Source organism: Triturus cristatus, chromosome 5_2 (genome assembly GCF_964204655.1).
Source record: "Triturus cristatus chromosome 5_2, aTriCri1.1, whole genome shotgun sequence".
Lineage (NCBI taxonomy): Eukaryota > Metazoa > Chordata > Amphibia > Caudata > Salamandridae > Triturus > Triturus cristatus.
In genome coordinates this window covers 241,036,790-241,050,682 of record NC_140588.1, presented here as the reverse complement: position 1 = coordinate 241,050,682, position 13,893 = coordinate 241,036,790, and the positions used below count along the sequence as shown (strand labels likewise).

The 13,893-nt window shown below is 43.9% G+C and overlaps 1 long non-coding RNA gene across 10 annotated transcripts in view; it reads left to right on the top strand.

Annotated features, from left to right (window-relative positions):
* LOC146822840 (uncharacterized) overlaps positions 1–13,893 on the top strand; it is a 321,116-nt gene that overhangs the window by 151,003 nt on the left and 156,220 nt on the right. Inside the window, exon 1 of one of the 10 annotated variants that reach the window (XR_014962085.1) lies at positions 2,916–3,189. The exons of the other annotated variants lie outside the window; for them this stretch is intronic. This is a non-coding gene — a long non-coding RNA (uncharacterized LOC146822840). Of the gene's footprint in view, positions 1–2,915; positions 3,190–13,893 lie in introns of those variants that run through there. 10 annotated transcript variants of the gene reach the window in all.

Genomic DNA, 13,893 nt, shown 5'->3' with positions numbered 1-13,893 from the left:
TATATTACCCGGGACTATCATAGGGTACCTATATGAAGCATAACATAAAGCAATTACTTTAGCTCTCTTCTTTTGGTGCCTTATTGTTGCTCTTCATATATCTAGCATGAAGAGCTGGGCCAGGCTTATATTCTTTACCTCATTACATTATGCCCTCTTTTACTTAGGTTGTTAATCAGGCTTAAGCTGGAGACTGGACTCAAAAGGTTTATTATTGAAGACTGTCCCAGTTTAAACTCGGTATTAAAATTTCCCCGGGCTCAAATACTACATCAGGTCCGCTTTTATGGAAATCAGTTGTCCAGACCAGTGGGTATTTTCTTTTCACTAGATTAAATTGCAAAACCAATGGCATTTGAACAGAATGGTCATGTTAATGCAAAGATCACTCCTAAGAAAAGAAGTGGAATTGAATAAATTGTCAGTTTTTTTAATTCTAAAACTGCATCCTTGATGGAATCTTACTTGCCTTTTGTGTTAAATAGGGGACTCCACTTTTTATAGACTTGTTGAATGTGTGACGTTTTATTTTGTGTGTTCCCAAAGTCTGGCTCCGTTTCTTCTCTCAGCCATTGTCATTGTGATTTCACGTCTCCTTAAGACACTTTACACTTCATCATGTTTTGTAGTTTTTATAAATCGCTGCGAAAGCGACATCGTATTCTTTTACTAAGAAATTTAACTTTAGGCAGGTCAGATCAGCTTTAATATATCGTTAGATGCGACCCAATCATTATACTTGATCAGTGGTTGCTATCTTCATAGCTGGTGCAGTTAACTTGAGATCTTTAAGTTTTTAGAAAATACTTTATGTCCAGTTTTCATGACTAATTTTTCAAGCGGATTTATCTTTGATATTGTCACTTACTTAATTTACTTTTGCCTGCTACCCCTCCTGGAGTATAGGCCATCAGCCAGGGCTCTCCAACCATCTCTGTCCTGCGCTTTTCTTTCAATCTGACTAAAGGTGTACCCCATCTCCTTGCATTCATCCTTACGCCATATGTTTCTTCGCCCTTCCTCCTTTTTCTCTTGAGGGTTTTAGGTCAGGGCTTGCCTGGTCGTGTTTGATGTGGGCTTACGGATGGTGTGACCTATCCAGCCCCGGTGACTTCATGATTTCTTCATGAGCAGGGAGTAGGGAAGTCTGCAGCCAGAGGTCATGGTTGCTGATGGTGTTTGGCAAGTGTATTTGGAGGGTTTTCCTCAGGCAGGTGTTGATGAAGGTCTGGACTTTGTTGGTGGTGGTCACGGTTGTCCTCTGATTCATACAGAAGGGCAGATTTTACGTTGGTGTTAAAAAGCCTGATCTTGGTTTGCAGCGTTGGGTCCATGGAGCTCCAGATCTTCTATGGCTGAATGAAGGCAGCCCTTGCTTTGCTTTGCCGATTCTTGCCTTGAGGTCTGCGTTTGTGCTACCCTTTTTAGGTCGAGCATTCAAGACCTCTTGCATATACTTTAGTATATACTTATATGTGTATGTACTTTGTGGGCTCTGGAAATCAGCCCTAGGACTTGTCTGCTTTCGTGTAGAGGCTTTTGTTTCTGTTCCACTACCTCTGTTTAACTGTCTTGATAGAAAACGACCAGTAGAGGTCAGTAAAATACCAGAATTGCTTTCTGCTTGTTCAAGTACCTCTATTTAACTGTCTTGAAACAAAACAAATAGTAGAGGTCAGAAAAATGCCATAATTGTTTTCTGCTAGGGGACTTTATTATTTTTTTTTTTTCTGGCACCTGCCACTATTTAACTTTCTTGAAAGAAAAAAACCAGCAGAGGTCAGTAAAATATCAGAATCCATTAAGCATTTTCTAAATTCCAGTCCATAGAAATTGTGTTCCACGAGCACCCGTAGAAAATATTTTTTTCAAATCTTGTATTTTCAGTGATATGACCACCGAAGGCCATGATTTTATATTAAAAACAGAGCTTAAGACTATACCATTTCCTGCTGAAAGGCAATATATCTCTTCATGTGTTCCCATACCTGGCATGTCATGCAGTTTGGTGCTTACTTTCCCACCATGTTAATGAACGGTAGATGTTTCAGCACCCAGGCAAATGTGCTGTATAGCTAAATACATATAAGGTCCCACAGGCGAGGCCGATTGCATTGCAAATGCTTGTTATATGTGTGAAACATTCCATATCACACATAGATGAAGAAAAATTAAGGATAGTTTTAGTACAGAAATGTGTCACTTCCTGCACAAAAAACATACATGCCAACATTTTAGAAGAAATAAGTGAGAGACATAAAATAAATGATCAGGAGAATGTATTTCCCCCTTCTAATTCTATTGAAGCAGAGTCAATTAAAGGCAAGAGACTGCCAAAATAAAGCCATTTTTGGCTCCAAAATTCTGGAGTCTCTCTCCTGAATCGGATCTGTTTGCAAGTATGAAAAACAATCCACCTCATAAGGCAGGCACCATTTTACAAGGGTGCCTGGTTGGGTGTTAGGCAGCACACACTGAGCCAGAGCACAAGTAGGCAGCAGAAATGCGGTATATCTTTTTAAATATATTGGGGCTTATTTACAAGCCCATTGCGCCGCTGTTGCGTCACTTTTAATATGGTAAAAGTGACATACTGAGGGCGCCAGGGGCTTGTAAATAAGCCCCAGAGCATTTTTGTTGTCTCCCTTCCACGCAACGCAGCGTAGAACGTTGCCTTGCTGCGTTGCATGAAATGTTAGTAAGTCTACCAATAAAATTGCACTGCTAATAGAAACTAAAACATTTTTCAGAAAGTATTACCTGTTTCACATCTAGGCTATCTTCTCTGTCAATGTTTCCCGTTCCTTAACCTCGCCATCAAATCTTTGTCAATGCCTTGAAGACTTCTCTCCAAAACAGATTGCAATATTTGATCATGTACTAATTTTCAAAACTGTTTATGTTTCAAAGGAATCCAGTCAGCTGTATTATTCTGGCACCACGAGCTGTCTCGCTGGCACATCAAAAACATCGCATCTTTCATCTGAAGTTCATAGATTTGACATCCTGCACGTCCTTAAATAATTAGTTACACACAAGGAGAACGCGCGCGCGTTTGGACAACGCAAATTGCACCTCCAGGCACGAAAATCTACACGTTATAATATTAGATGCACTTCCAAGTTAATGAAAGCATCATGATGACATCAAAGCACTTTCCATCTGGAGGCACTGAACATTCAGAGCATGGTAATTATATGAAGAGTCTGCTAGAAAGCTGTTTAAATGGGTGGAGAGGAGTGTTTTGGACAAATGCTTATTTCTTACTTATATGAAGCACAGATTAAACTTCGAGAAACAGTAGATTTCCTTCCCATTCACCACCACTTTATTTTTCAATTAAAAAGCAAAACCCACCGCAAAGAGCGTATGCAGTATTTACATTAAACAGCGTAAACTATATCACAAAACAAAGTACATGAATTGACATGTAGTCATCAATCATGAAAATATATACAGGAAAACTAGACACTAGGATTAATATGGGACTACTTGGTGGCTTATTTACAAGCCCTGTGCGCTACAGGAATGTCACTTTTAGTGATGTTATGGGGGCGCACAGGGCTTAGCAATATCTACAAGGCCACGTAAAGCCACCCGCATGGTTTTTCAAAGCCTCGTAGATATGGATTGAGGCAAGGCAGTGCAAGTCGCTGCGTCCCCTCACACTGCAACGGAGAGGCATGTCATGGGTGTTACGGTGGTTGTTCCCACATTACAGCCATGGCATTTAACACATTCTCAGATTTACAAGATTCTGTGATGATGGGGATGTGTCAAAACCTTACTCCTCCCCAGGGGAGGCGCAACAAGGAGAAATATATTAATTTCTCCTAGTTTTTCCCTCTTTCTATGTGTGTTGCATTCTGCAGCACACATAGAAAGAAGAAAAACCCTCCACAGATTCTTTTTTTTTTGCAGGAAGATGTCCCTTCCAGCACATAAACAATCCTGTCTGTGAAGTAGGTATTCTTGCACCGTTGTGCAAGGGTGCCTGAGTCAGCGCTAGGCAGCCCATTGTGCAGGGGGAGAAGACAGACATGTGCCGTATCTTATAGATACAGCACATTTCTGTCCATTCCCTGTGGCATAGACCAGCGCAGGAAGGTCACTTGCTGCGCTGCCCTGTGCCACGGGGCTTGGAAATAGGTCCCTTGGTGAGGACTTCACTGCTAAGGTACAATAAAGTAGAGCCCACATACATTTCAGCAAAATACTGCAGATATACATTATAAATGCCCACTCTCTTTTTAAAGTCTGCCCAGTCCTCATCAGTCATGAAGGACCCTGCTGGGACAGGATGCCTGTTTTCAGATACTTGGCTGAATAGGACAGGAGTCATAGTTGCTGAACTCACACATAATGTGCACATGTTCACATACAACCAGCCCACTGCCTCTTACCCTAGCAGCACAGCAGTAGGCCTTGTTTTAAAGGTGGCCAGCGGTGTCTAGTGTGCCCAATCCATATTAAGAAAGCTTACAGTGAGTGTAACTCTGTTAGTGACAATCACTCACAGCACAGGTCCAAAATACCTGTTTGTCCAAATGCAATAATCAGGGGGTAAACAGATCAAAATCCAATATTTACACTTAGTAAGTGCATTATATTAACCCTTCTAGTGCATAACTTTGGACGCCTCAACTGAAACCGAGACAGATAATCTCCACAAGCATGCTTTTAGCTGATTACTAGAACATGAGTCAACCACACCATCTAGTAAAAGATTGAATTAAAGTTCTAGCTGTCTGCCTTGGAGCGAACCTAGGGGCATATCAGCAACAACCGGCGATAATTATCACTAAGCACACTTAGCACTAGGATAATTATCGACGGCTAGCATGGATTTTTATCACGGAGATAGCGTGCTATTAGCAACGCTTATCTCAAAAGCGATAAAAATCCTAGCGCTAACTGCCAAACGTGAGATTATCGCCGGAAATCCAGCGATAATCTCACGAAGTTTGGCGATAGCTTGCTGATAGGGCCTCACATACTTAGCCAGAATATCCACCTTTGATAGGATATCATGGCTAAGTCAGTTTCAAAGCAGGCGTAACGAAAGTAGCGATAACAGAGGTTATCACTACTTTTCTTGTCGCTATGCTGCTTTGCGTGAGGCTTGATAATAGGAGAAAAGTTGCTTAGCGACATTTCCTGTTATCCTGCGGAGGAACGCCCACTTTGCATCTCATTAGACATGCAAAGCTGGACGTTAGGAATTCATGCGCTACGGCAAGGTTTCACGCGATAGCGTGACTGTTAGAAATGGGATTTCTGGTTGGCTAAGGCTTGTGCCAAAGTCAGGCAGAGACCACCACTCTAAGTCAGGGCTGGGGAGTTAAACGCCAAGATAACCCCTGCTCACCCCCTTGGTAGCTTGGCACGAGCAGTCAGGCTTATCCCGGAGTTAATGTGTAAAGCGTTTGCGCGCGCACACAGCAACAACACCCTAGGCCCACCACAAAAGAAACTCCACACAAGGTTATATATAAAAAATAGCCTTTGTATTATAATAAACACATTAGATGATAATCACATAATTTACACTGTGCCAACTGGCACTGGGCAGAATTTTACAGGGGACTATTTACACAAGACAGGGCCACATGGACCACTGTCAGAATTAGCACAAATCACCAATTGTAAATGTAGAACATATACCAACTGGAACACAAATTATAACTGTAGAGCACAACCAGTAACTACTGGCGCAATAATGACCTCAGCATTTATTACAATAGAATCAGGTATAAACCTATCCTGTATACATCCCAGGGGCATAAACACATTATGCAATTTCTCATAAGTCTAACGCATTAGACCTTACCTCCTAAGTATAATTACACTAGGGGCGTATATCACACAGGGAAGTATAATCTCCCTAACATAAACCTAAACAGGTAAAACAACCTCCTATGCAGAAATCATATCTAGAAGTATAAAACACAGGGTGCGCAAAACTTACTACACACAGTACATTCCCTAACACCATAAGCATCAACACAGGGTGCGCACAACATACTACACACAGTACATTTCCTAACACCATAAGCATTAACCCAGGGTGCGCAAAACATACTACACATGGTACATTCCCTAACACCATAAGCATTAACACAGGGTGCGCAAAACATACAACACACAGTACCTTTCCTAACACCATAAGCATTAAACCACAATAGTACTTCAATCACATTAGGGTCCAGGTTGCGCCAGAACCTAAACGTAGCAGCTGCCCACTACTTGCTGGGCAGCTGGGGACAAGAACAGGGCCTAGACGCTGCAGCTGGCACTAAGTGCTGCACAGCTGTGGTAGACAAATATGAGGCATGGGCTCTCAAGGGCCCTTTAAATAATATGCCAAAGCGTTGGAGCCACCTAGGCTCTAAAAACAACATGTCCCCCCAGTACTGTGGAGCCACACAGGGCTCCTGAAATTCATATGCGCCAAATGTTGGAGCCATCTAGGCTCGAAGAACAAACTTGCCCCCGTGTTGGAGCCACTCAGGGCTCTGAGATAACTAACAGACTTGCCCTCGTGTTGGAGTGACCCCCTATCAGGCGGGGGCCACTCAGAAAATAGTCCAGCACAGTGCCGCGATCGGCACTAACAATGCCCCCAGCCTCCCCCCTGTAGCCATCTCAACTCACCGGTTCTCGACGGGGGGAGGAATTCTCTTCTTCTGCGGGCACCGCGGGGCTCCCACTTCACTCCGGGAGTCCCACCTCGAGCTTCTTGGGGTAGCGGCATTCCCCCCTTCACCCGGGCCCCCTCCTGAGACCCGGGACTTGAACCAGTACTCGGGGAGGTGGGGTAGGCTCCCGTCCTCCCCAACACGCAGTACAGTTACCGGCCGCACTTCCGCTTCCGTCCAGCGGCCCCGCCCACAACCAGGTGGGCCGCGGACTCGGCGGGGATTTTTGAATGCGGCTCGGGCCGCGGCGGTGCATCTTAGCAACAATATGCAGGGTGGGCTCCCGCTAAGGCACACAATGCGGGGTGGGCACCCGCATTAAACAATGAAACAAGCGGGGTGGGAACCCGCAAGGGCTCACATCAGGGGGGTGGGCACCCGTTTTAATCCTGCCAGCACGACGAAGACGCAGGGTGGGCACCTGCGCACCAAAAGCAAAAGATAAGCGGGGTGGGCACCCGCAAGGCCGGCGTCACGGGGGAATCCCTCAGCTGGGGATTCCCTCTCTCTCCTGGGAAGCAGCGCAGCAAGGCCACCGCGCTCTTCCTCAAATAAAGGGCCAAATAAGTTAAAGCGCTCCCAGGCGCTAGAAGAAGGCAAAGGTCCTGGGGCAAAGAAAAATGAATCCACAGAGGTCCCAGAAGTCCATCAGGCATCCAGGGGCTGGGCAGGGCCCAGGGAGGCAAACCTTCCTCTGGGCCCCAGCAGCAGCACGCCCCTGGTCGATTCGAGTCCAAGAACAAGAACCTTTTCATGGGGTCACAGCCCCTCTTTTATACACAGAATCCTTTGTCTCCAAAGGTGCAGGGAAGGGGCGAACCAGATGCAACTGGTTCCTGAGCACTTTGTTTTGCTCAGCCCCTCTCCCTAGTCACAGGACAGTCCAGGGACATCAGACGCACCACAGGGGGCGGAGTCAGCATTGTGTAGGGAAATCCCAGCCCTATTCAGGTCCCAGGTGTACTCCTCCCAGCCATCAGCATGCAGATCTCTCCACTCACCACCGGGGCAGACCCCTCCTGACTCCTGGAGCCAGACACACCAGCCAATCACAAGCCAGACAGTCACTGCACATTTATTACACAGACAGGCCAGCTTCTAGAAGTGTCACTTCTACACGAGACACCGTAACGCCGCACACATCATTGCGCAGCATTCACTCTCACGAGTTCGCACATACCAAACTTGACCCTGCACTCCTCTCACATCAGGACTTAAAACGGTCACTCAGATCCCCCATGCATTCCTATGGGAGGGCAGGTCAGTCTCACTAAAACATACACAGAGCGCACGCACTTTCCACTGGGACACAGTGTGAAAGCGCCTAGAGGCCTAAAACCACTAGTACAACATAGGAAAAAAGGCTAGGATAATGCAAAAAGTTCTAGGGGTGAACTTGCCAGAAGGGCCAAGTCCAACAGTGACCTTGCTAATATAGCGATAAAATTATTGCCGCTTTTTGGCCGAAAACGGCCGCAAAAGCAGTGATAATTTTATATCGCCGCCTTGTAGATATGCCCTCTAAATAGATAGTATCGTAGCATAAGAGAGCATAGGCACAACATGGCACACAAAATCTCTCTGCGCAATCCCAATGTTGGTTCTGTTTGGCAGCCCATCATCACACCTGAGATTGCACAATGTATGCAGCATTCATCTCGTGTTTAAATCTTCCTTAGATTAAAAGAATCGGGTAAGCCGTACTAATCAGTGCCTAATTAGTAAAAGAATGAATGCAGGCACCCAAAGGTTTGTCCATAAGCCGTTTGCCGGCGCTATCGGAGGTCAGTGTGCTGAATACCAAGGCATCATGGACTGATTCCACCTCGTGCCTCTTCAATCCACCACCAGATACACCTTACCCCTTTATCTCATTCTTGTAGGTTCTTGCTTTCTCGCTTCATTACAGTTTTTACGTCGTTCTCTTCCTCTTCCTTCCAGCCTTGTTTGTTTTAATCTCTTAATGTGGTTTAAAGTCTGATGTTGAAAAATAAGCACCAATCCCCAAAAATGAGTTCCAGTGGGCCCCACCTAAAATCATGAGTCAAATTATGCACAGGTGTTATATTGACACAGCAAGCTGTCACGCAGGTACATGGAAAACATTGCATCATTTGACCTGTAATTGTTAGATTTCACGGTCAGCATGTGTATTAATAATTAGTTAGAAATATAAAGGAGAAAGTGCACACCTTTAGACTTAACTGAGCTCATCATAAAGTGCACCTCCTGGCACATATATAAAATCGCTATAATATTCGAGGCACTTGCAAGTTAATAACACTATCATGATGACATCAAAGCACTTTCCATCTGGTGCCCCTGCACATTAAGAGTACGGGGGCCGATTCACAGAACTAATCAGAGATAAAATCCTAAACTTACTACTTTTGGTATTCACTGAGACATTTAGTAGTAGTAAAGTTAGGACTCCTAACTTTACTATTACTAAATGCCTTTTTGTGAATTCCCAAAAGTCATAAATTTAGGATTTTGTCTCAGTTTAGTAGTAGTAAAGTTAGGAGTCATAAAGTTAGGAGTCCTAACTTTACTATTACTAAATGCCTTCTGTGAATACCAAAAGTAGTAAGTTTAGGATTTTATCTCAGATTAGTTCTGTGAATCGGCCCCTTGGTATTTACGCTTAAATCCTTCTAGCAAACTGTTATACATGCTGGAGAGAGAGGTCTTTCGACCAAATGATTCTTTCTGCTATAAAGAAAGCAGAGATGCAACTTTGAGTGGTGGTAGATATGCTTTCCCTTCGTCATCACTTTATTTTTCAATTAAAATTGTTGCTACACTACTGGGAGAACAAACATTTTTCACATAAAACAGTAATCTCTATCAGATGCAGTACTACATGAAGTTGCCATCAGGGAAAATATGTATAAATAAATGTGCCCAAACTATATGAATATAATAACTTTTTGCAGCATTTTGAGGGAGTGCTCGGGCCTCAGGGACCCTACTGAGCCCATAGTACACATGGATTGACCAAACTATGGAAGAGTGTATGCACACAGTTAGGGAGTTACTACTGGATATGCACTATGCGCCCACCTGGAAACTATTGAGAAAGATCCAGCTGCCATTAGACAGGCGAAGGCCCCCCAGAGATAGTCAACCCTCATGTTTTGAAGGGCCCCAGAGCAGTGCAGGGAACTATGAATGAGGAGTGCCCCACTACGAGCGTACAAGGGCTCTCAATAAGCTTATTGCCCCCTAAGATTAGATTATCCAGAGGCCACCCTCCCCAGGCCCAGTGGAGGCCTAGTTTTGACTGTGAGATACCCAGGGTTGGCTTGCACGGTTTAGTGGCTTCCCCTTAGCACAGATTAACAATACATTACTTACCAGAAGAGTGGCCTGGATTGGGCCTAGAAAGTGAATCGAGGTGGCGATTTTGTCATCATTAATTTTAGATTTCCATCCTTGTCACACAGTCTGTTATTTGGCCACGTAAGCAATCCCTTACTGTGGACCCACGTTGAGCCCTTACCCTTAGGTTTTTTTCTATCGATCCCCCACTCAACAATATTTCTTGACTTACCAACAATCACAGAGGCGACACACTCTACCTCTACTAGCTTCTTCTCGCTCCAATCAGATGAGATTTGGTGACATCTATGCTGTACCAACCTACAACTGATTTGACTTATTAGCAGGTGTAGATGGAATGTAGCAGGCCTGGAATCAAAATTAGCCCTTCCTGAGTGGTGTGAATTTATAGAACAACACAGTTTTTGCCTCTTCCAAGAGACTTGGTTCTTTTAAATGCTCCACCACACAGGTAATCTAACTTCTCCAAGGAAGCTGTAACAGCTGGGAAGGGCAGGCTGTTGGGGGGACTCACAATCTGAGTGACAACCGCATGACGGGTATGCTAAGAGAGATTGAGGTGGACAATGCCTTGACTTATCGTGCATTCATTTATCTATCACTTAGGGTGTTACTTATTATATCTCTAATGTGTATTGCAGACTCACAGCGTATAGAAAGGAACCCAGTGTATTAGAAATACTGAAGGCATGCCTTGCTGTGCTGCCATCCAATGCTAGGAACATCATGGGGGGTCTTTAACTACCAATCCGAACCTTTGAGTGTAGATATATGAGCATTCCTGGTAGACAAGCCTACTTTATGATAAATCCCTGTCCTATAGATCCCTTCTTTTAAGAAATGGTCATTCACAGTAGTAACAATCAACACATTTACAGAAAATAAGGGGATATGAGCCTGTAATGAAAGAACCAACTGAGACAAGACTGGCAACCACGCTTTCAGTTGCACAGATTACCCCAGCCTATACGGCTGGATATCAAGCTATGGCCATTTCTGCTTGATATGACAACACTACCCCAACAAGATAGCGACCACAAAGCCTTGGTCCTCAAGCTGAGAACAATTCCCAAAGCCTTGCTCGGCAACCAAGGAGTTCCATTTGACAGAGGACTGAGAATCACCAGCAACAGACGTAGGGGCAAATGTAGTAATATGGAACATTCACAGGAGTCCATTAGTGAGATTTACATTTTGGTCACCAAGGGCATGGAGGGATTGGTATCCCTGTCTTAGGCAATCTCTGAGTTACACAATGGGATGTTCACAAGCTTGAGGAACCTCTTTTTTATTGACGCTAGGCAAACAGCTGAGAGGAAGCGCCCACTAACATAGTATAACAAACATTGTAGAGCTGTCAAGTCCACGCTGATACATGTGATAAAAGAGCAAGACAGAGCATTCATTCAGGTCTCAAAGTGCTCCTACAAAAAGACACTATCTGCTGCCAAAAAAGAGTGGGAGCAGGGAAGTAGGAGAGCCTGTTAGTTTCTGCCAGACAGAAAGATCATCGCTCTATCTTGGACCTGGTGCATTCTGGTAGCAGGGACGCGTTCTGCTCCATCAAAACAAATTTCCTATCTAGCGACTGTGTTGCCCACTTCTCTAGCTTATATACACAGAAGGGTGAACTGATGAGCCCTGGAAAGAGTCCCATCAGTCTTGGGGCCATGTGACAGCCAGATAATGCTAGAGAGGAAGAGGAGGATAGCAACGAGGCGGCCATGCTAGGGACCCCTGCACGAAGGCAAGATATCAACGGATTGGAAATTCCACCACAGGAAATAAGCATAACCATGAAGGGAACAGTGCCAAACAAAGAGCCAGGGCTAGATAAAATTCACAGAGTTCTATCTCTTAGTGAGACATCTGCAGTGCCTATTTCTCAGGGATATTCACATCCATCATGAAAGGAGCACCATTGCTACCAACGTGAGCAGAGGCTGAAATCATCCCCATATTTAAAAAGTGCTCATATGATTTGCCAGATAACTATAGAACCATAAGGCTCATAGAAATCTCACAATCGTTATTCAGTAAGGACACATTAGGCAGATTACAGAAATGGCTGTCCGCCAATGAAATCCAATAGTGCAAAACTGTGGGGCCACATGAATGTGTCCACCTTAGTTACAGTAGAAAATTGATTCATGAGCCAGTTAGTAGGTGTTGTCATAAGCACGCCCCTACTTCCACTCAGGCTGAACTGTGGGCGTAGATCCCTATCAGACAAAACTGGACTGTGTCCCATCTTTTATTGGAGGAGAATGTTGGCTACCCCAGAGCTCCATTCTTATCGGTTAGGGCTAGAGGAAATACTTAGCTATGTGGGCTCCTGTAACATGCCCTGGATAAAATAACTGAAAGCCATAATAGTAAAGATTGGGAAGACAGACTTGTGGAGCGCATGGGTGATCTTCCATCCCAAGATCAAAACAACCTACAGGCAGCATAAAGACTCCCTACTATACTCACAGGAAAGATTAGGTTCCTTGGCTGATGCTTTCCTTTCAGTCAAGGACTCTTACACCAGAGAGGATTTCCTGTATGCGACAGAACCACCTTTAGCTAGGTGCCTTTACCTATTATTTTAAGGATGGGACCCTGACACTCCACCCATTCACTGCCAAGTGGGCAAAAACCTCGAGGGCTGAGGACTGGCAGTTCCAGGCCTATGGCACCCCATAAGATACCACTAAGCACGTCATGTTCTTTTGCCCGGTATTTATGAGCAACAAACACTGTTTGATATTCCGGCTATGCCAGTATTTGGGTGTCAGAGAGCGCAAAGTGGCCCTAAGGGTACCAAGAACAGATTCCAGCAAAATGCTGATTTTTGCACTTACACATTATTTGTTTGCAATATGGAGAGTAAGGCTAAAAATATGTGCCTCCACCGAGAAGCAAGCTAGCGAAGATCTACAATGTGTAATATATCCAACCTGCACCAACATCTCCAGATGAATATGGTTGTTGTAAACCCAAATGACACTGGTCACTTTACAATTTTATCCAGTTTTATTTATTTATTTCTCACAGAACTAAGGGAAGCAGTTGTATGAAAGGTTTAGTCAATTGATTTTATCTACAACCAAAATATTTTGGCTAATACTGTTCTGAATGTTTTAACGATTGATGTCGTTTTTTTTATTTCAGTATGAGTCTTTTAACTTGCTTTTATGGCTGTTGAGACAGAATAAAGAATATGTGAAGTAGATTATAAGAAGTATAAATTATAAATAATAAATACAAAATATTCAATATAAGATGCACATACAAATGGCCCAAAGCTCAAAATGGTTTTCTCTGATGTTCTCTTGTGGTACTCTTTAGAACTTTTGGCTTAATACTAAGAGTAAGCCAGGAGTAATCCAGGATTCTAATCGGCATAGTAAAGTGATGCATACTATTGTTGCTGTTGGACCTGACCCTTTTTACAGGGTTAGCCCCAAAATGTTGCCTTCTGAACCTGTTTTTGTGGGCATTAGGACTCTGTGCATTCTACTCTAGTAAATGGAAACACATGCACCAAGGGTATGTAAATTAAATGCTTCTGCTGGACCTGCAGCACTCATTGTGCCACCCACTAAAACAGCCTTTTAAAACATGGCTCAGGTCTGCCACTGCAGCTTGCAGTGCAGTGCAAAATTGCCATTAGAATCCTGACAAAAAAACTTTTGCCTGCCTAAACTTTTCTTTTTAATGGCACCCTAATGGTAGATCAACACAAAACTCTTTCAAACGAAGGAGGGTCCAAGGGATATGTTTAAAGACCATCAACAGTATAAAATCCCCAAATCAACATATAATATACATAAGTACTGTGGGTCTATTATTCAATATGACTCCAAAC